Source organism: Anguilla anguilla, chromosome 1 (genome assembly GCF_013347855.1).
Source record: "Anguilla anguilla isolate fAngAng1 chromosome 1, fAngAng1.pri, whole genome shotgun sequence".
Taxonomy (NCBI): domain Eukaryota; kingdom Metazoa; phylum Chordata; class Actinopteri; order Anguilliformes; family Anguillidae; genus Anguilla; species Anguilla anguilla.
In genome coordinates this window covers 73,856,826-73,877,913 of record NC_049201.1, presented here as the reverse complement: position 1 = coordinate 73,877,913, position 21,088 = coordinate 73,856,826, and the positions used below count along the sequence as shown (strand labels likewise).

The following is a 21,088-nucleotide window of genomic DNA, read 5'->3' as shown; positions in this document are numbered from 1 at the left end:
TGCACTTCCCGCTCCACGAATTATAACAAACAATTTCCCATGACATCTATTGCAAACTATGGCAATGCCAAACATACAACATCCTGTTTCACAGTATGAAACAGAAGTTTAAAAAGAATGAGGGAAGATGTTATTATTTGATTAATCAGAGTAGTGCACACCTTACCACATAGCACCTCAACCACCCGAGCCAGGTGGCAGTGTTTGACCCGGAAGTAGAATCACTGTTATGACCCCTTCAACGAAATTGTGTTTAAGGGTAAGTTGGATTTGGAAGGTGTCTTCTTCACCGGGTACGTCCTCGGCCCCCGGCAGGCAGTGTGCCCTGGGACAGGCTCCCCCATCCTCCTCACTCCAACCCCAGATTTTATTTTTCAGGGCCTTTACCTCTGGAAATCAACACATAAATAAGTAATTTCAAAAGCAAACATAAACACTGTAAAGACTGAATGAATAATTGGCAAAATAAATGATTAATATAAAATGTAGAGAGTGTTGCAATGAAACAGAAATAGCTTCATTCTTACATTTAAATCCACATGTATTAATTTTGGCAGGTTTTGGCTTCTTAGTTTTGTATCATGGTGTTGGTGTATTTTGATTTGGGCTTGTCTTCAATAACATGTTAACAAACCTGCATGCAGTAAAAGCAAGCTGTATTTAGTCTTGGGGTGACCTCTACTGGCTGTCTGGCGACATATCCAAAAATGACAGAGTGACTAAATCTGTTTAGCCTTCGGGACTGTGTCAGCGATTTGACTGCCACATACCGTCATGCGTTCTTGGTCGTTCAAGCATTGGAATAAAATCCAGATAGTGAAAATGTGTATAACTGATCAGATGAATCAGACAATTTGAAATTATGGTATGCAGACATCAATTCTGAGGAAGCTGATCTCATTGCTGATCTCATTGGTATAGCTTCACTGCAAGCATGACCTTTTAGTCAAAGACCTTTTTTCATCAATTCAGAAGCTGGCTACCTTTCCGACCTCCCCTTTCTATGCAATATAAGATGAAAAATAGCTAATTATAGGACCATGTATTGCTTAATACTTGATGTAGCTCCAGTATGTACAGTACAGGCCAAAAGTATTTGGCACCTGTGTTAAAAAGAACTCCTTAGGTGTAGAAGAAGTCAGTTTATAAATGTGCATATAATGAATTACAGACTAAACTACAAACATTTTTTTCAATTTCGACCTCCAAAACATTAAAAAAAATAGTTTTCCATACCCTTTTACCCTGCATATTCCAGTTGCCGTTTCATTGTAGTCAGGGGAATTGGTTTCAGCCTAGTTGTTTCCTGTAGGTGCAGTTTCTCTTGCTCAACAAGATATTTGCCTTCCTATGTAATTGTAGTTAAAGCCAAAGAAGGCTATTTTGAGGAAAGTCATGTCTAAGGTTACTTTTAGGTACTCATCTTAGTGTTATTGTAGGTAATAATTAAAAAAATCGTTGTACTTTGGTTAGTTATTCAATGAATGTGCATATATTAACAGAATTCTTCTCTACCTTAATTCTTTTTGTTTTTTTAAACTACAGGCGGACTAATACTTTTGGCCTGTACTGTAGCCGATTGCCAGCCTAGCTATGTAGTTATAATAGTAACAGAATAAGGCAAAAAGGCACAATTTTTGTTGTATTGTTGTTTTGGCTCTGTACTCCAGCACATTTGATTGAAATAAATCAAATGACACACTTTTTCATAACTTTCTTGCACACAAACTATGCAAAGACATACAGCTGGCCAAGAAGCAGCTGAGACATTCCCAATCCTTTCCATCATTCAGTCTATGGTCTGCCATCTTCAATTCATGGCAGAAGATTTTATCATCATTATTTAAAAATAAATTTGGCGGCCAACGTGGGGTTGATTTTGAATTTCGAATCACCTGCAACTGACCGCCGTGTACATGCGCAAAACCCCACCGCCGATTCGGGAGAGAACAGATATGTGGCGTCTCCAGTTGCTGAAAACTCACTGCACACTACAGCTAATCTTGCTAATCAGAGTGGAGTCAGAGGAAGACCTTTCACATGCAACATGCAGCCCACGGGCACCCGATCAACCAGCAGGGGCCGCTAGAGAGCGATGATCGTAGACCCCTATCCAAATGAACCCTCCCATACCCTCTGTGGAGCCACCGGCCACACTTGGCATTGGCGTTCCATCCCAGGCCTCGAGGCTGTACCGAATGAGCCCTCCAGTTATACCCCACCCTTCCATCGGTTCAAGTCTTCACACTGAGATGGCCATTGCAAAACAATTATTTTGGTGTGCTTCAGATTGTCGCCTTGCTGCAAAGATCTATTTGCAGGATCTCTGAGGAGAAACATTAGTATTAAAGAAGTAAAATCTGCTAGTGTTGTTAACTGTCAGGCTTCAGCGAGATTTCTCAGAGGACTGACATACAGTGACAAAAAAGGCACAAATGTTGTAAAATTGAGAAGTTATAGATTCATTCAGATTAGACTTACAGACAACATTTCAAAATAGGCTTTATTTCAGTACTGCTGTCATTTAATTGATTTAGTTGAGGGTGAACAACAACAACAACAACAACAACAACAACAACAACAAAATATTCTTGGAAAATTGCAGAAGAGTTATGGGCGAAGTCACACAATGTAATTAAATGGATGTTTCTGAAACGCTTACAGGCAATCACTTCTACTGGGAGGTTAAGGAAGTGGCGTGACTTGTCAGGTTGGCGGATTGTTTATTGAGCGGAACAATCAACTCTACTGGGAAGTTAAGGACTGGCAGGACTTGAAGGATTTTCCAAACCATGCCCCTGAGCTGAAATGATTTTATCAATTTTGGCCTGTGCACAAATGCTAACAACAACAAAAAATACTGCTAAAACTTACACCACAATTCTACTCTAAGCAGGTGCTATACAAGCAATACAGTATACGCCTATTGGAAGAGAACTCAGAAAATATACATGATATAGCTTAGGAAACGCCGGCACAGTGGGGAACGTGGGCCCAATTTCGACTTCACACTGCGAACCCTGTTCACTTTGTTCCCTAAGCAGGCCCGGGATCACACCTGACATTAAGTGCATCACTAAGAGAAGAACCAAGGCTTTAGCCTCACATGCTGCCCAACAGACAAATTAATGATTGATTCCATAGTTTACAACACCTGCGTACTCATTTTAAGAGTGACAGTAGGACAGATTAGTAAAATAATTTATCGGTAACAGCATGATGGTATGAGTAAGAAAAATGAACAGAGGGCAGAGGGAGAACATTCAAATGCATTTGTTTTCATTTGAAGGACGGTAACTTTCAACAGCCCTTTATAAAAGCTATATGACTTCTTCATAAGCAGTACATACCTTCGTATGGACCACATTATCATTTCCAAATTCTTATATTTCAAAAACCGCAAATAGCCATATGGTGTTATGACATCACTGACGAGACGTTACCATGACAAACCAAGTGGAACACATCATGTGCCTATTTCTGGTTATTCATGAAAGCATTTAGGAATGTCTGCATAGGGCTTATGGAGGTGTTATGTACAAGGTTATATTGAACTATCATTACATTTATTATAAGGAGCCATTACCTTAAGAACTTTATGGATTGTGATTGATATACTGTGATATACTGTGCTGAGTCAGGACCTGTGTTTACCACCATCTACCCTCCTCTGAACTCCTGTATCCGGACATCTTTGTAAATGTTTTGCGTACCTGGTCTTGTTTATTACGATACACTGTTAAATGTTTTACTAAGCTGGGCAGTTGTTTGAGGGACCTAATGGAGCATCACACGTCCACAGTAACAAAATCTGGAACCTTAAATCGGGGTCGTAACCCATGTGAAGAAGCCAGAGAGGACAGCCCTGTCAGAAGAATGAGGTAAGGTAAATGTAGGTGCGTAACCTGCGTATAATGGTTACTGTGTTAATTTGGCTGAGATTTTGGCATCCAAAGATTTTGTTTGCCTACTACATGTTCTTGTTCAGAAGCCATTACATATCATAAGTGCAAACAGTTTTATGACATCCCTGATGTAGCAAATTACCACAAAATGCCGAGTGGCACATATCATGTGTTTATTTGTGATTGTTCACCGAAGCATTTAGGAACGTCTGCATTGTGGTTATGAACATGTTAGCCAATGGCTCTATGGGTAAATCTGATGTGTGGAGCTGTGCAACAGGTTTTTTTTTTTTGCCCGGAAACTATTCTCTTATGCAAATAACACTTTTCTGACCACTAAATGCCCTGTTTTCCTTCTCACCCTGTTCCTTTGAATTCCCTGTGTTTCATGTCTGGTGTCTGTTGATCATTTGTCATTGTTGGATAATCGACTTGATTATCTTGACATTCCGCACATACAGTCTTTTCTGTGATTGTCTGCATGTGTCTCACTGTGCATGTTAGTTCCTGGTTTTCTTTTCTTTTGTTTAGGGCTTGGTCTTTGTGATCTCTTGCATGGTTGGCTCAGCTGAAGGTCCCCCTGTTTTACTGATATTCTACCTCCTGTTGCCTTTTTTTGTTTATTTGTTTTTACTGAGTAAAGACTTATGTTACTCTCCGGATTCTCTTAGTCCTCTCTGTGCCTGGGTCTTAATCCTTTTTGTGAGCCCTGACAAATACCTACAACAGCTTCAGTCCTTTTTTTTTTTGTGAATAGAAAAGTCCACTGTTGCGTTTGGATTCATAGCATTTTGAACCAACTGAAGATAGGCCATATTGTACCTGAGATGTACAATTGCATTTACGTTTATGGATTTAGTAGATGCTCTCATCCAGGTTGCTTCCTCAATGTTATAAAATCTTTTTACAGGCAATCAATTTTTATAGCGCTGTCACATGGTAAGCGAGGGCATGGATAAGTTTAGGCTTTGGGGTGAAGCCGCACATTCTCCGTCAAAAAGGGAATTTGTAATCGCCTCCATTCATTTCAATGGGACCTGAGTTTTTGCATCTATAAGGCATGCTGGGATAGCTGGTGGTGCAAGGCAAGTGGGCGGAGCTACCCAAAAGACGGGGAATGTGGTGCGATAATCAGATAAAAGATCTGACATGGAAACTGTCTTCGATTTCAACTTTCAGTTCCCCATTCCATATAGTTCTGTTAGGATGACTCATTAATTATAGCTTTGTTGGGTTTTTTTTTTCCAAAGTATCGATATACCGTACATGTCACGAACACTGTTTTAAAAACACACTCACAAGCAACTGACGGTGGAAGAGGAGAGCGATGCCAGGCAAACTCATTGGAGGATGCGTGGCTTTACCCTGGAAGACAATTAACATTGATTTTTCCATCCAAATGTAAACTTTTAACTATAATTGGTGAATGTATCCACTGGTGTAGCAGACATCCCCGCAGCCCCTGCCGGTGTATGTGTGTATGTGTGTGTGTGTATTTGACTGAACAAGCAGGATTCTGCTGGAGTCTTGATAGGGGGCCACTATTGGCTACAGTGTGAATAGATGCCCCTGAGTAGCCAATGGCCTGCATCATTCTGGGGCCCTCTGCCCGTCTCTCACGGCTCCATCGAATCACGCCTGGTCTAACCCAAGTAGAACCCGCCCCTCTGGGGCTGACCAGACTGAATGGGTAGCTATCACATTCAAAACATACATGCAACATGTTGCCCGGTTTTGCTAACTAGCTAGGCCTACTTCCAAAATATTAAGAAAGTATTTGAGCGGTGCACAAAAAAGAGAGCTAAAACAAAAAATATGTAGCTGGTTACTGCTAAATCAGGTTGGAATAGTGAATAGGCCGAAGTGGTTTGTTTCTCAAGGTGACGAGTATAAGGACTCTCAGTGGTGCCCCAAAACCACCACAGGCAATAAAAAATAAAAATAAAAAATTGAACAAGCTGAAGCAAAAATTCAAATATAATGTCATTATTCTGACCAGTAAGAGGCAGCATGTCTTTCACATCTGCTGATGAAATGCAAGGTACCTGTACCTCTGCTGCAGCTGTTTGCAGCCCCCCAATGGAGTCACACTGTTTCTCTCTGTTACACATTGAGGAAATTAAGCAGAATACATAAATAAATAAATATCTTGCTGAACTATTGTCTTCAAATAACCACTCCCTTCTGCTCAATTTCTTGATGTTGCCACAGTGATTATGTAATTAAGTTTTTCTTAAATTGCAACCTTGTAATAGGTCTATGTAGGCTACACTGCGTGAATGAATGAGGCTGATGTGATTGAATTTATTTACCTTGATTGTGTTACTTTGCAGGCTAATTGTGTGGGCTAATAGCCAGACAACACACTGTTTTTTACAATAAAGAACAAGAGCGACTGAAATTATCCTATTGCTGGCTGCTTTTCATGTGGTGGTGGTGGTGGGGTTAACCTTTCTTTGGGTTTGGGGATTTAGGGACAGAGAAACTGAGGTATGCCAGTTAATGTAACCCTGCAATGGTATTTTAAGAATGATAACTTTTACACTGTGAATACAGACATACAGACTTTTTCAGTGCCAGATTTCATTTTATCAGTCATCCGATTACGGCGTTCCAACTGTCAAGTAAAGCAAAATAAGTTTTTTTCTGTGTTTGTTACCCAAAATTTAGCCTAAATAGGACGTTTGCCAAGATTTTGTCTAAATATGAGTCTTTTTTCTTGGATTTAAATGTCATGATAAATAAACCTAGGCTAAGTATGTCCTAAATATATAGCTTAAATGTTAAATATGAAAAATTATAAATTTGATAAGTTTAAAATAATAAATAAAAATAAATAAATAAAATATTTACCCTGGATCGTATATCTATTGCTTCAGAAACAAATATTTAATAAATAATAAATATTTAATTTAAATCTTAAATATTTATTGCACAAATAAATATTTAGTGAAAAATATTTGTATTAAAACCAATATTTAACAGTGGACTTCATATTTAATTAATCACAAAAATAATTTTTAAATGTCAAATATTTCGCCAAAAATAAATTTTCATTTATATCTTAAACATAACATCCTAATTGACCGTCTTGCAAACTGGGTTGGTCTCTCTGAAAATGCTCTAAACTGGTTTCGAACCTAAATAACTGGTAGAACATTTTTTGTTAGCCTGGGCGACTACATATCTATAAAACATGAGTTACCCTTTGGCGTAGCTCAGGGAACTTGTCTTGGTCCCCTGCTATTCTCATTGTATATGCTTCCATTAGGTCACATCATCAACCAGTACAATGTAAACTTTCATAGTTATGACGATGGCACCCAACTATACATCTCTGTTGAACCAATGGAGCCCGACCCAGATGGCCTATGCTCGCTAACTGCCTGTTTGGCGGCTTTAAACAAATGGATGGTTTACAACTTCCTAAAACTAAATGAGGATAAAACAGAGATACTGTTGCTGGGACCAAAATCTAAGAGAGAACCCCTTTTTAGTAAGCTCGGGGACCTCACTCCCTAAACCAAACCAGAAATTAAAAGCCTAGGTGTCATCTTAGATTCCGACTTAAATTTTAAAGCCCATATTAGCAAGGTGACAAAAAAGGATGCAGAGAAATTAGTTCACGCTTTTATTACTAGCAGACTAAACTATTGCAATGCCCTCTTCACCGGACTGCCCAAAAAATCAATAGAGAAACTTCAGCTCATTCAGAATTTGGCTGCCAGACTTCTAACAAAGACCAAAAAGAGTGAGCATATCACTCCTGTCCTAGCCACCTTGCACTGGCTCCCAGTTTCACTTAGAATTGACTTCAAGGTACTTTTACTCACCATCAAAGCTCTAAATGTCACAGCACCCACATACATCTCTGACTTTCTAACTTCGTATCAGCCAACAAGAGCCCTCCGGTCCTCAGGTGCTGATCTTTTAACCATTCCCAAAGTGCTACACAAAACGAGTGGGGAAGCCGCTTTTAGCTGTCACTCCCCAAAACTGTGGAACACCCTACCCAGACACATCAGAGATGCAAGCTCTGTGAACATTTTTAAAAAACTGCTCAAAAACTGACCTGTTCGAGCAGGCTTTTAATGAAATATTTGTTCCACGGTTTTCTGGGCCATCTCTGCCTTTGCTCTTAATTATTGAACTTTTATTACTTTTTAATGTGTTCTATGTATTTTCTTTCCATGTACCTTAAAGGCATTTATTTATGCACTTTTTAAAAATTGTATTTATTTATTCTTTATCTATGCACTTTTACCATCTTAATTGATCATTTATTTCAAATCTTTTATGTATTCTCTTTTCATGAACCTTAAATGCCTCTATCTATGCCTTTATTACTATCTTAATTTATCTGTGTTTTTAATTTCGATCTGCTACAATGTGAAACACTTTGGGCTGTATTTCATGTATGAAAAGTGCTATACAAATAAAGTTTATTATTATTATTATTATTATTATTATTATGAGTTTGAAAATGTGATGATACTGTAGGGGAATCAGGATGTTACCAAAAACAGGCAAAATGACCGTTAGCCCAGGAAGAAGCAGATCAAAAGTTTGTAGTAAAAACAGGAAGATTTATTACGCAGCCGGCTACGGGAACAACTCAGCAAGGAAGTTCAAAATAGTATTGGTGGGTGATCAGATTTATACAGTTTCCAGTAGACTGGTATTTGCATATTGTGGAATTATATTGTTGAAAGGGAGCACTGCCTCTGATTGGTGATAGAGGCTGTGCTTCCTTCCGATTGGACCATTCAAATTCAAATCCATCCTACCTATTCAAACAGGTACCATTCACATTGAAATTGAATGCAACAGGGGGGCTCACCCCCTTCCCCCCTGGGGCCCAGCGGAAACTTCCCAAACGCAGAATACACAAAACTGTCTGTTTCCCAACAGTACACAAATACTTTTTTGAGTGATGAATTACATAAATCAGAGAAAGAAACACAGAAAAATGCATTGTGTTTCTCTTAACATTTGGCACCCCATGTTTGATATCCCTATGTCTTTCTTTTTTGAAAGAACTTTCCACTGTAATTTGATACCATTGTTGGTTATCAAATAGTTTGCGGTATTTCTTGCTTAAAGGTGTATATAAGGAAATAATTTTCTTGCTCATGGATGTGTTGCGTCAAGTATCAAACTTGCTGTTCTGCTTTTAGCTGAGATAGATGAGTTCCTGTAAAAACACAGCTATCAGTAAATATGATCACATACAATTATTGATGCAACTCACAGGCTCATATTTCAGTGATTGGTCGGCAGGCTAATACCAGGAAAAATTTGCACTTGAAAATGAGGTTGAACAACATATTTCTTGAGAAAGTACAAGACAGGAAAAACTAGGACCAGCTTATCTTCCAGGTGTTTTGGCACCTCTTGCACATAGAGCAAGCCAAGAACTGTTCCATAACTATTTCATGTTTTCAACTATTATATTATATTAAACTATTATATGTTTTCACAATTCGTTTAACATACACTTACTGTGTGAACTGGACTTAAGGTGTTAATGGCTATGAATAACTGTTACATAATGAGTGTTGTACATTGGCAGACCTGTGTTTCGTAACTGTTCCAACGACCTTTGGTATGCACATATTTATATCGCTGTGGATAAAAGCGTATGCCAAATAAATAAAAATGTGACGTAAAATGATTTTACAAACTTCTGTTAGACTAAACACCATCAACTAGTCCTAGTAACATTAAATATACTGACGGGTGAAAAACTTGAATAAATGAGTGGAGAAACATAACAAATGCAGATGATTCCATACAGGTGTACTACATGATACAATTAAGCAATTAACATCCTAATATACAATTCTGAGCAGGCCCACTTGACCTTGATTTTGGATCAAGATGGCAAGCGGAAAAGATCCAAGTGACTTTGAAAGAGGGTTCATTATTGGTGCATAGATGGAAGGAGCTTTAGTCACAAAGACTGCTCAACAGGCTAGGGTTTCAATAGGAACAGTGACTAAAGTGACATCTGTATTTAGATACATGGGAGAGACATCAGTAAATAGGGTCAGAAATTGTGGTCAAAAACACAATATAAATTAGTGCAATATGTAAGGAAAAACAGAAAAGAAACTCTGGTGACTGAGAATGTCGATACAGGACGTACTCAGACTGCATCAGCAGGTACAGTCTGTCGACAACTACATAGAAAGGAATATTATACTAGGGTTGCAGTGCATAAACCCCTCATTATAAAGACAAATGCACATTTGAGAGTCCAGTGGTGAAAAAACCATAGGCACTGGTCTACAGAGAAAAAAGTCTAAAAAATGGTCTGATGAGTCGTCCTTCCCCATGTTCTTGACAAGTGGGCAAATTATTTTACAAACGTCTTTTAGACTAAATACCATCAACAGGTCCAAGTAACATTAAATAGGCATTATGCATACTATTGTAAGGTACATGCTCTCTCAAATCTGACACAAACCATTGACTACAATAGAGGAAAAACATTGGACACAAGTAAATATATACTTTTGATCGTTGCCTTGAAAAATACATGTCAGGTTGATTAAGATACTGAATATGAGTACAGAATGTTGAATATATGAACTTATAACCGCATTACTGAAATCTGAAAGATAATTTATATCTGTGAATTTATTAGCATCCCGAAAATAATAATGGAGGCTGAAAACCTTTTTCTGGAATTGTATTTTTTCGTTAATAAACGTTCTTTGGGTTTTGAAATGGGAATATTATTTTGAAATTATTTTTAGGGTGCATGCGAGCGGAAGTGCATAATCGTACTTGGTGAACAACATTCCCAGACCAGCCAGGAAATACACAACACTAATCAGAAATGCATATTACTATTTTGAATCAGTTCCAAAAAAACGAAAACCTGAACACATACAGATTACATCCATAACAAGCTGTTAGATTTTTAAAAAACGTAAAACATGTTGCCATTTACCATCCTGTTGCCAAAATTTTACCATAAAGGGTAATAACTGCAACCTTGTAATAGGTGTATGTGCATAAATGAATGAGAATTTAAGCACCTAGACACAAATGGCTATATTGGTGTTGGCCTCCTCGCATCTGCATTGTACATACTGCTCTGTGCTTTATGGCAGTCTAACCACATCTGTTATTGCTTTAAATTAACTTAAAAAAAACTTAAAACTTGTATCCAAAGCAACTATCACTCATACAGTACATGTGGTGAATAAACTTACATTATGTAAGTAATAGTGCCAGACCTGGCGTACAACACCCCCAGATTTGTGAGTATATGTAATACCACTAAAGCAGAACTAAAGCAAATGAACCATGACAAGTCCTCCAAAAATGATTAGGTCCAGCTAGTGCTAGGAACTTCGATCACGCACCTCAGCTGGATGGCGCACAGTAAGGCGTTGATGTTACAATGATGTTAGCTTCCATCAGTTAACCATGGAACAAAATGAAAATAACATTTCAAGGATGCTCAATTCATTATTGCAGTGAAACAGTATAATTAGCATAGCAGTGTTCAGTATATTCCACCAGTGCTGGAATAGCCAACCATTTTTTATTTTATTTATTAATTTTTTTGTTGAAGACCTTTTAATTGTGAGTTTCAAATACCTCCTAACAGCTGTTACATACCTCAGGAAACTGGTTTTACAGGGCAGGATTAACAAAGTGTGAAGGAGCCTGAGGAAGGAATGCGCAGTTTAGCTCACAAGCGTTTCATACAATTTGTTTTACCGTGACTATTTATAACATATCAAGTTTCTCAGATCACCCTTCTACACGTATGTACTGACATAGACTTGGGATGTGAATTAACATCACTAATAAATTAATAAAACGGTAATGACAATGATGAAGTCCGTAGAACACCAACATCCTAGTATAAAAGTAACAGGGATGGTGTTACACTTAATTGACATCTTCTTGCCTCTTTGGCTATGTGAAAGCATACCTGTCCAATTTGTGACTGCACTATCGGGTTTCAGCAATCAAAGGTTTTTGTTTATTTGGTTTCATAAGATCCCTCCCCTTTCTCTATTGTTCTCACAAGGATGTAAAATCTGTTATATATACTCTTTCACTTCCTTCTGCTTGTGAACAGATGTGGTCAGTCGAAGAGCGACCAGCACTAGTCTGAAGTTTACCTCCCCACAACGAGGGAACATTCCAACCAGCATACAGGTGCAGTATCTTTTGTGACACTGAGCTTAATAGTTTGGAATTGTTTTAATATTTCAGCAGCTGTGGGACATGGGCAGTTTAGTTCTGGCTCAATATCCACATATTAGTTTTTGGGTAAATGTTTTAATTTTGGCACTCAGATATCAGAAAGCTGCCACTGGGTTCTTGTCTATACTTTCTGATGATGAACATTTAATCATGAAATAATCCTATACTATAATTATAACATAACAAAAGTATCAGAGAAATGTCTAGAATTTCCTAGACTCCTAGAAAGACAGATGTCTAGAGAGTCAGGCTTTCACCACAAATTCATTTTAGCTTAATAATGTGTTAGAGCAAATTAGGTACAATGTCAACATGTTGACATGGTCAACAAATTGTATTTATTCATTTGTTTATTTCTTTGTTAAAAGCTGCACTACATCAAGGAGCACTACACAAAAAGAAGAATGCATTTCTTTATTTTTCTCTTCGTGGGCTTGATAGTGAAACAATCCCAGTCCAGGGTAGGTATAAGTGCACTGAAATATGCTCTCATTAGGCAAATATTTTTCTCTCAAGTAAAAGCATAAAACTCATGTGAGCTTTATCATTTACCTAATTCACACGACTTTTTGCAAGCTAAGGAGTCTCACAGTTGCCATAAGAATTTGTATTATTGCATTGTAACAAAAAAAAAAAAAACTAAAACATTTTGGTTGGAAATGATCCCAGCCCTAAATGTATTGTATAGAAACACACACAAATAGCAATTCTATTGTAATTTTAACTATATTTGTATTGCTTTTCTTATCTTTCTGTTTGTGTTCCCAGCCCGGACCAAACCTTACAGGTGAGCACTACTGCTTATTGGTAAATAGCTGTTCAGTGCAAGAGATGAAAGATTTTTTTTTTTGTTCATCACTTTAGGATTGTTACACACTTACTGTTATTAACTATATCTGAAATATATTCACGTCAACAGCTTTTTTTCCAATTCAGTTTTCTTTTTTTTTTTTTGCTTTTTGATCGATTTTTGGAAGGAAGGCCCTGTGTGAATAAAATCTTCTTCATTGCTGTATTAATAGCAAATGATTGGTGTGCTGCCGTTCTTCTCTTTTCAACAGACACTGTAGAAGTTAAGGATAAAGACGTCCATCAGATAAACCAAGGTACAGTCAAGCCAATGATTTGTTAAATTAATGGAACTGAACTGGCATTACATATTAATATTGCCTGTACTGTAAATGAAAATTACTGGATTACATTTTCATCCTGAATAACAAAGGGTAGCGAACAAAAAAAAAGTAGCATGAATGTAAAGTAACCTAACAGGTTCGGCCACCACGTGTGTGTACAGTAAATGCTTTATGTGCTGTCTACTGTAAGTACTATGGAGTTTTGGAGAGAGAACAGGTGGAATAGCTTTATACATGACTTTCAATGGTTTCTCAAGGGCATACAGAGCACACATGCACTACACAATGAGCATTAGTATGAATAGGCTCAGTATGAAAATTGAAGTGAACTGAATTAGCCTATTGCAAGCTATATGTCTCAAAATTACTTTTTGCATTCTTACCTTGTAAATTGAGAGACAACACCGGGAGTTTTGTTTCAGCTAACATTACAAAATCTTAAGATAAAAAACAGTAAGCCAAGCAAACATTCTGCAGGAAATATGTCAAATTTAAATTGTGTGAACATTTCTATTTTTCAGGACAAGGCCTGAACCTTTTTGAGGGTGACATATTGCGGGTATGTTTTCACATTTTTCCAGTGGAGATTTTTCTAATAGATGACCTGACACATACATTATCACCAAAGTACATCATGCTAATTACACTGTATTTTTCTCCCTGAAGCACAACCCATAAAAATATAGATTCAACAGCCTACCTGTTATATCTACAGAAAGACGTTTGCTGTACTCATTATCATAATCATAATTATAATCATAGAATGCATCGATTATGGGTAATTTTTCAAACACGGCTATCCATTTCATGTGGTTCTTCCTACATTAACATGCAGATACAGTTTCTCATATGTGAGATCAATATCACATTTTATCATGAGGCACATACGCACATGCACTGTCCTGTGATGGGGTGACAATCTGTGGCAAAAAAATAGGAGTTTCACAGAAAAGTCTTCAGACAAAGGCACTTTTATTATGCAACGGGTACATGGTCACCTGAACACACGCGCACACACACACACAGAAACAGGTTCTTTGAGCTTACCTGAGCTTTATGGTCCCCTATCTAGAAAATCAGATAGAGGTTTTTTCCAAAACCATTGACAAGGCAAAACAAAGATTGGTCAGAAAAAGTTCATACAAAGAATCGCTTCCTCAACCAAAACATAATTATTCACAGGCAGTTTTTTCGTTATTTTGACATGCAGACTGATTTTAATAAAGCACCACAGTTCCCAAATTAAGTTCGGGGCTGAAGTAGCTGTTGTCTGATTTCAGAGTAGTGCAAGGAGCGCAATTTCAGACAATCAGTACCGATGGAAGACTCCAGTGCCCTACACCCTTGATGCTGGCCTTGGTGAGTGAACTGATAAAAAAAATGCATTCACAGAGTCTCCATAAAAAGCCTCAGAGAACTACCATCTAGTGACTATAGTGCGAAATCTCCGCTTTCAATAAAGAACTTTTGGGCAAAACATATGAAAAGATGAAGTAGCAGAAAAAACTGTTAGAACTAAACCGGCTGCAATGTCAGGAGCCCAATATGGATGGATTTACAACACCAGAAATACCCCAAGGGTGGCAGAGTTTTTGTTTTTTGCTGTGTTGGAAAATATGTCCATTATAATTATATTACCCAGAATCCAACAGTACACATACCTCAGTAACATTCTTCCTGCACATGCTATCTAAGATCAATTCCAGTTCTACTGTTTTAATTTCTGTCTCATTTTGCACTGCAGATATAAATGCTAAAGGGGTAATCCTGAGGGCATTTGACCAGTTTGCTCTGAAGTCATGCATCGATTTCAAGCTACAGGACACAGAGAAAAACTACATATCGTTCCAAAAAGATGCAGGGTAACATTTATTATCGTTATATTTTGAAAGAGTAGGTTTAAAAAAAATGTTTTTTCAACATTCTAAGTCAGTGTCCTAAAACTCTACTGTTTAGTGATTGTTACATAAGCATGAGAATGTTCAGTTAAGAACATTCTAATCACATATTTATTATCTTTTGCCTTATATGGTTAAAATGGGTTTTGATGTAAACAAGTACCTGTTTTTCATTCAGATTCTCTTGCGTCTTCCTTTCAGGTGCTTTTCTTATGTTGGGAATACTCCTGGCAGAACAGGACAGATTCTTTCAATTGGAGAATACTGCGATCACATTGCTATTGTTGAGCATGAACTGCTACATGCTCTAGGCTTCTGGCATGAGCAATCTAGATACGACAGAGATGACCATGTCACAGTTGTGTGGGAAAACATCATGAAAGGTTCGTGTCTCTCGGGGTTATTTGGAGTGTTCTATGCTTTCAAATTTTAGTTAGACCAGCTTGCTTACATACTTGCCGTAAATTACCCCATGAGGATAAATAGCAGCCATGCACAGCTCAAATGTTTCCACAAACTAATATTTTCGGCCAACTTAGACCTTTCAATACCGTCATTGCCTCGATTAGCCCGTGAGTGTGCAATGTAGGAGAAATGCATTGTTCCTAGCAAACAAATTATGCATGAGACTAGAAGCTATACCATCTTCCTGATTGATTGTTCTGTCCATGATCACATTCATATGCGTATGTGACCATATTTATGCTCCTTATTTAAGCCCTTAATGAGTCTTAATTAGGCCCTTTGAAGCCTGATAAGCAGAGCAGAGAAACCGGATCATTTTTTTGAAAAAAGTGCATGAAAATATTGATGTCATGTAAAATCAAATTCAGCGCGCATTCCTGAACCTGGATTAGTTCACAGCACAAATACATTTTACGTCTTTAAAGCACTTAATTGCATATTAGCAATAGGCGAGGTTGTTAGCATTTTCCAAGGCGCAGTCTGACCAACCAGAGGCAGCAGCTATACTGTAAAGCAGCTTTTCATGGAATCACTGAGAGGGTAAGTTAAAGAAGCCAGTTACGGAATAATGAAGGACAGAGTCAGTATGACTGAAGAATTAATTTCATTTTTTGATACTGTCACAATGGAAACTATAGGGTATGGACCAAAGTGCAGAAAGAAACTTAGAAGCCAGGGAGAAAAATCCAAATCTTTACTTGCATATTCAAGTCAAAATACACAATAAATTGGAATCACAAAGGGCTTGTACCGAACTAGACAAGTTCATTCAAAGACTCAGCGGAGACACTAGGGAAACAGGGAACATATACACAGGGCCACACCTGCAGACAATAACCTACACAAACCGACAAGTGAAAAATAAACGAGATCCAATAATGTAATAATCACAAACAATTAACTCAAATGAGAGACAGAATGCAAGGAAAAGGGAAACAGGTGGCCTCTGGTGGTTATCTGCGAGAACTCATGACAGAAAGATATGTTCTGTTCCTTTTATTTCAGCTAGAGACTTTTTTGTTTGGTCACTGCAGTTTAATGAGCAATTGGATAGTTTTGTTTTTGCTTTTATAACTCAGTTTAATGATCAAGAGGGTCGTTAACAACCTTGCTCTTCGTCCACTTGCCTCTTTTCCCCCGGAATTATTGTACCTTAGTCTCAGATCTTGTGTTGTGTTGTAAATGGTTGTGGATAAGCGTGTCTGGTAAATGTCAGCAATGTAATATATTGTAATGTCATGTAAGTTACCATTCTCTATCAATTATTTATTTGTCACACAGGATCAAGGCTTGTGTGACACATCCATGATATGAATAATAGTTATAGAAGCAGCAAGAAAAAAAACAACGTGAACAAAATGTGGCCAGAATGATTGTAAGAAGGCATCAAGAAAATTACAGTAAAACCATAACAACTAGCAGTAGCATATATGCTAACATAACATTAGCATATATATGAACTCAAATAGCTATAGCTCAAACACAGCCCCTGCCCATCAAGTGCCCTCTCACTTCTGTGCATTTAAATCAAAACAAAAGTCAAAACATTAAATTGTTGCATTAACCTAAAATCTAATTTAACGCGAACACCACATGCATCTTATATCCTCTTGCTGCATTGCGTTTGTGTTCTGCAGGTAATGAGCACAACTTCGAAAAGGAGTTTCAAAATGAGACCACCACACAAGGTACTCCGTACGACTACGACTCCGTAATGCACTACGGACACTACGGCTTTTAGCAACGGAAACGGATCAACCATCATCACAAAGCTGCCTCAGTTTCAGAATAGGATTGGACAGAGGTTGGACATGAGTCACTATGATATGGTGGAGCTCAACGGACTCTACAACTGCAGTAAGTGAGAAGACCGGAAAGGGGGCTAATTGTGTTGTACTAGTGACTTATTGACCGAAGATAGTGGATATCTACATGAAAATACTGGTGTATCTTTGTATTTGGTAAATGGACTGCATTTATATAGCGCTTTTATCCAAAGCGCTTTTACAATTGATGCTTCGAATTCACCAGAGCAATTAGGGGTTAGGTGTCTTGCTCAAGGACACTTTGACATGCCCCGGGCGGGGGATCGAACTGGCAACCCTCCGACTGCCAGACAAAGCGCTCTTACCTCCTGAGCTATGTCGCCCCATTTTAGGCTAGTTTTAAAATGTAATAATAAAATGTTCACGTTTCCATGATTTTGAATGAGTTACACATATTACTACACTTTCCAAGATACTTACATTTTAACACAGTCTATACTGAATGTGTCTATGACAGTCAGAGCCAGTTCTAGCCTCGGTCTGCAGGGGGCGCCCAGTGGTTCAGAACCGTCCCTGGTCTCAATCACCATGGAAAATGTCATTCTTGCCATAGCCTCATGCAGTTCTTTTTTTTTTTTGAGAGCTTTTTACACCCCAGTAAAATGTATGATCCCAAACTGCACTCTGTGTGCAAACACGCATTCCAGACAGTGACAGACCAGGTATTGGTACCACACAGCTAGCGAGAGGCATAGATTCACAGATTGAACTGACCCAATGTAAAATGGTGTGAACCTAGTCATGTGCGTCGACACGTCGCTGACCTTTTGTGTCCCTGCAAACGATACTTCCAGCGTCCTCCGTGGCACTTTTGGAACGGTGCAGCTTTGAGAACGGCACGTGTGAGATGAGCCGGTGCTCCAGGAGCAACCTGACCTGGAGCAGCGAGACGTTCACCTCCGCTGGCCCCCACTCCGGTCACACCAGTCTGGGGGTTTCTGCAGGTACAAAAGGACTTCTACACCCTAGAGACCCTTCCTTACTATAGCCTACCACTTTTTTTTTATTGCTACCGTTCATCTAAACTTGCAATTATTTACTGTATTTTTTTATTCATTTAAATATGGCGACTGCATTTTGTTCAGCTGTACGGGTATTACATTATTTATTTCTTGTCAGGGCCGTCAGCTGCTCCCTCCAATGAAACTAGCACTCCAGCTCCCAGTAGAGGCAGAACAACCTTTCCATTAATCACTTATCCAGCATTAAGTTTGATTGTCTGTTATAAAACAAAATGGCCTTCACAGAATCCAGTGAATCCCTCACCGACAGACCACATCACCTTAATGCACTTTATATTTGCTTACGTATTGTCCTTAGGAGAAAAGGGCTGTAAATATTATCTCTTATTACCTTTTATTTTACATATTCTTTTTTTTCCTGCCAGGACCAACAAGCACTACCTCCAATGAATTCAGCACCTCAGCTCCAGATAATAGCACAGGTATGAGCACATATATACAGGTATACAAAAGAGATGAAAACAAAATGGCCTTCGTAGAATCTAGCAAATCACACACTGGCAGAACACATCACCTTTCACCACAGCACTTTACCACTTTTACAGTCTAGGGTGCCGTCTCGATTATCAACCTTTAGGTGGTTATCATTACACTACATTTATTTATCCCTGAAAATAGCGATGATTTGAATATGCTTATATATAGTCCTTAAGGGAACAGAGCTACTATTTATAATTTTATTTTATTACCTTTTATTTTACAAATTCCTTTTTTTCCTGGCAGGACCAACAAGTTCTCCCTCCAATGAAACCAGTACCTCAGCTCCAAATAATAGCACAGGTATGTAACATTTACATTAATCAACTGGAATTGACCACTTAAGTGACAAATTAGATGGTGCAGGATCATGTCTGAGTGTCAGGTTTTCATAAATATGTTCAACACTGATTACCCAGCATTGTTACCCCCTTCAGACATCTTCATGCACTTCAGCACAGCCAATGGTGTGGAAGGAGACAGAGCCAAAATGGAGACCAGGAAGTTGACTCTCAGGAGAAATTGCACTGTACAGTGCCTGCAGTTTTACTACTACCACAGTGGAAATGAGTCTGATCAACTCAACATCTGGATAAGAGAATTTGACAATGAGTTTGACACAGGAAATCTGAGACTTATGTGGCAGATCACAGGTAATTGTTGTGTTTTAGATTACATGGTAAAGATTGCCTTATTGGTTTTGGTTTAGGTTAATTTTCTCCGTAGGCTGACAGGGTAGTTCATGAACCACCTCAGTGACAATCAAACCAAATCTTCTAAAGAAATTTCCCCATTGTTTACATTTTTCTTTATTTTTTAAGTTTAAGCATTTAAGCATAATGGCCAATAAGATTGTCTGTTGTTCCCCCGTAGTGTTACTATGTGCCTGAAAATAGGATTCCTGGTCCATACCTAATCAAAATTAATTTAATGCGAGAATAGTTTATTGTACAATCAAAAACCTGGACGTTCTAGCAATGCTACAGATGAAATTATCATTATAAATATGCAAAAACCGATTTTCTTTTGTCTCTTATCAGGCCCACCAGCTGAGTACTGGCAGCTCCAGCACGTGCCTCTGAACGCCAGAAAGACGTTTCTGGTGGAATTTGAGGGGCGAAAAGGAGAAGGAAGTTCCATTGGCGGCTTCTCCATTGATGACATCAACTTGTCCGAGACGGAGTGTCCCCATCAGACTTGGCAGATAAGGAACGTGGAGCAGCTCAGTGCTGCCAACACATTCCTCCACAGCCCAAGATATTTTTCCACGGATGGCTACGGGTATCAGATTGTGGCCTATCTGAGACCAGACTCCACCGGGGTTTTTGTTCGCTTGGTGTCAGGGGAAAATGATGATCGACTGCAGTGGCCATGTTCCTGGCGCCAGATCACAATTCTAATGCTGGACCAGAACCCTGACATCCAGCAGCGCATGTCCAGGCAAATGAGTTTCACTACTGATCCCACATCACCATACAGTGAGTCATTGAACATCTTCAGCTATCCAGCAAAACAAAATCTCCTGCATACCAATACCATTTAATCAATGAAAATATTTCGGACTGTTTTCTGTCATGTAAGTAACATAGAAAAATATTTATTTCCTTGAATGCCTGGCATTTCAGCTGCAAGACACTTGAAGGTCCAAAGTAATAATCTTGAAAAAACGATCAGCTCAGAATACTATCTGCAATCTTTGTCATCACTAGGTTACCTATGGGATGACCCTCGGAACGGTGGAACCTTATTCAATGACTCGTATGGTGAGTCATATTATGTGAATTATGGCTTTGGCAACGGAAACTTCAGGACCGTGGAAGAAATGAGGGACGGAGGCTTCATCAAAGGAGGGGACATCTTCATCCTTGTAAGCATGCAAGGTAAGGGTCACCCGAGCAGTAATGGCCAAACTCAGGAGTCTTCATTTTCAAATGCAGGGGGGCGGGGGGGGGGGGGGGGGGGGGGGGAAGAGAATGGAAACATAAACAATAACATTTTCCACAGATATTTCAGAACTACGCTTTAACAATTCCCTTGCGTGCGACACCATGCTACCGCCACGGAACTTCTCGAGCGACCGTGTCGGGGGGGGGGGGGGGGGGGGGGGGGGGAAGAGAATGGAAACATAAA

The 21,088-nt window shown here is 38.7% G+C and overlaps 1 pseudogene; it reads left to right on the top strand.

The window, feature by feature from the left end:
- The first annotated feature begins 3,782 nt into the window (after positions 1-3,782).
- Positions 3,783-21,087, top strand: LOC118230814 (annotated as a pseudogene).
- The last annotated feature ends 1 nt before the right edge of the window (position 21,088 follows it).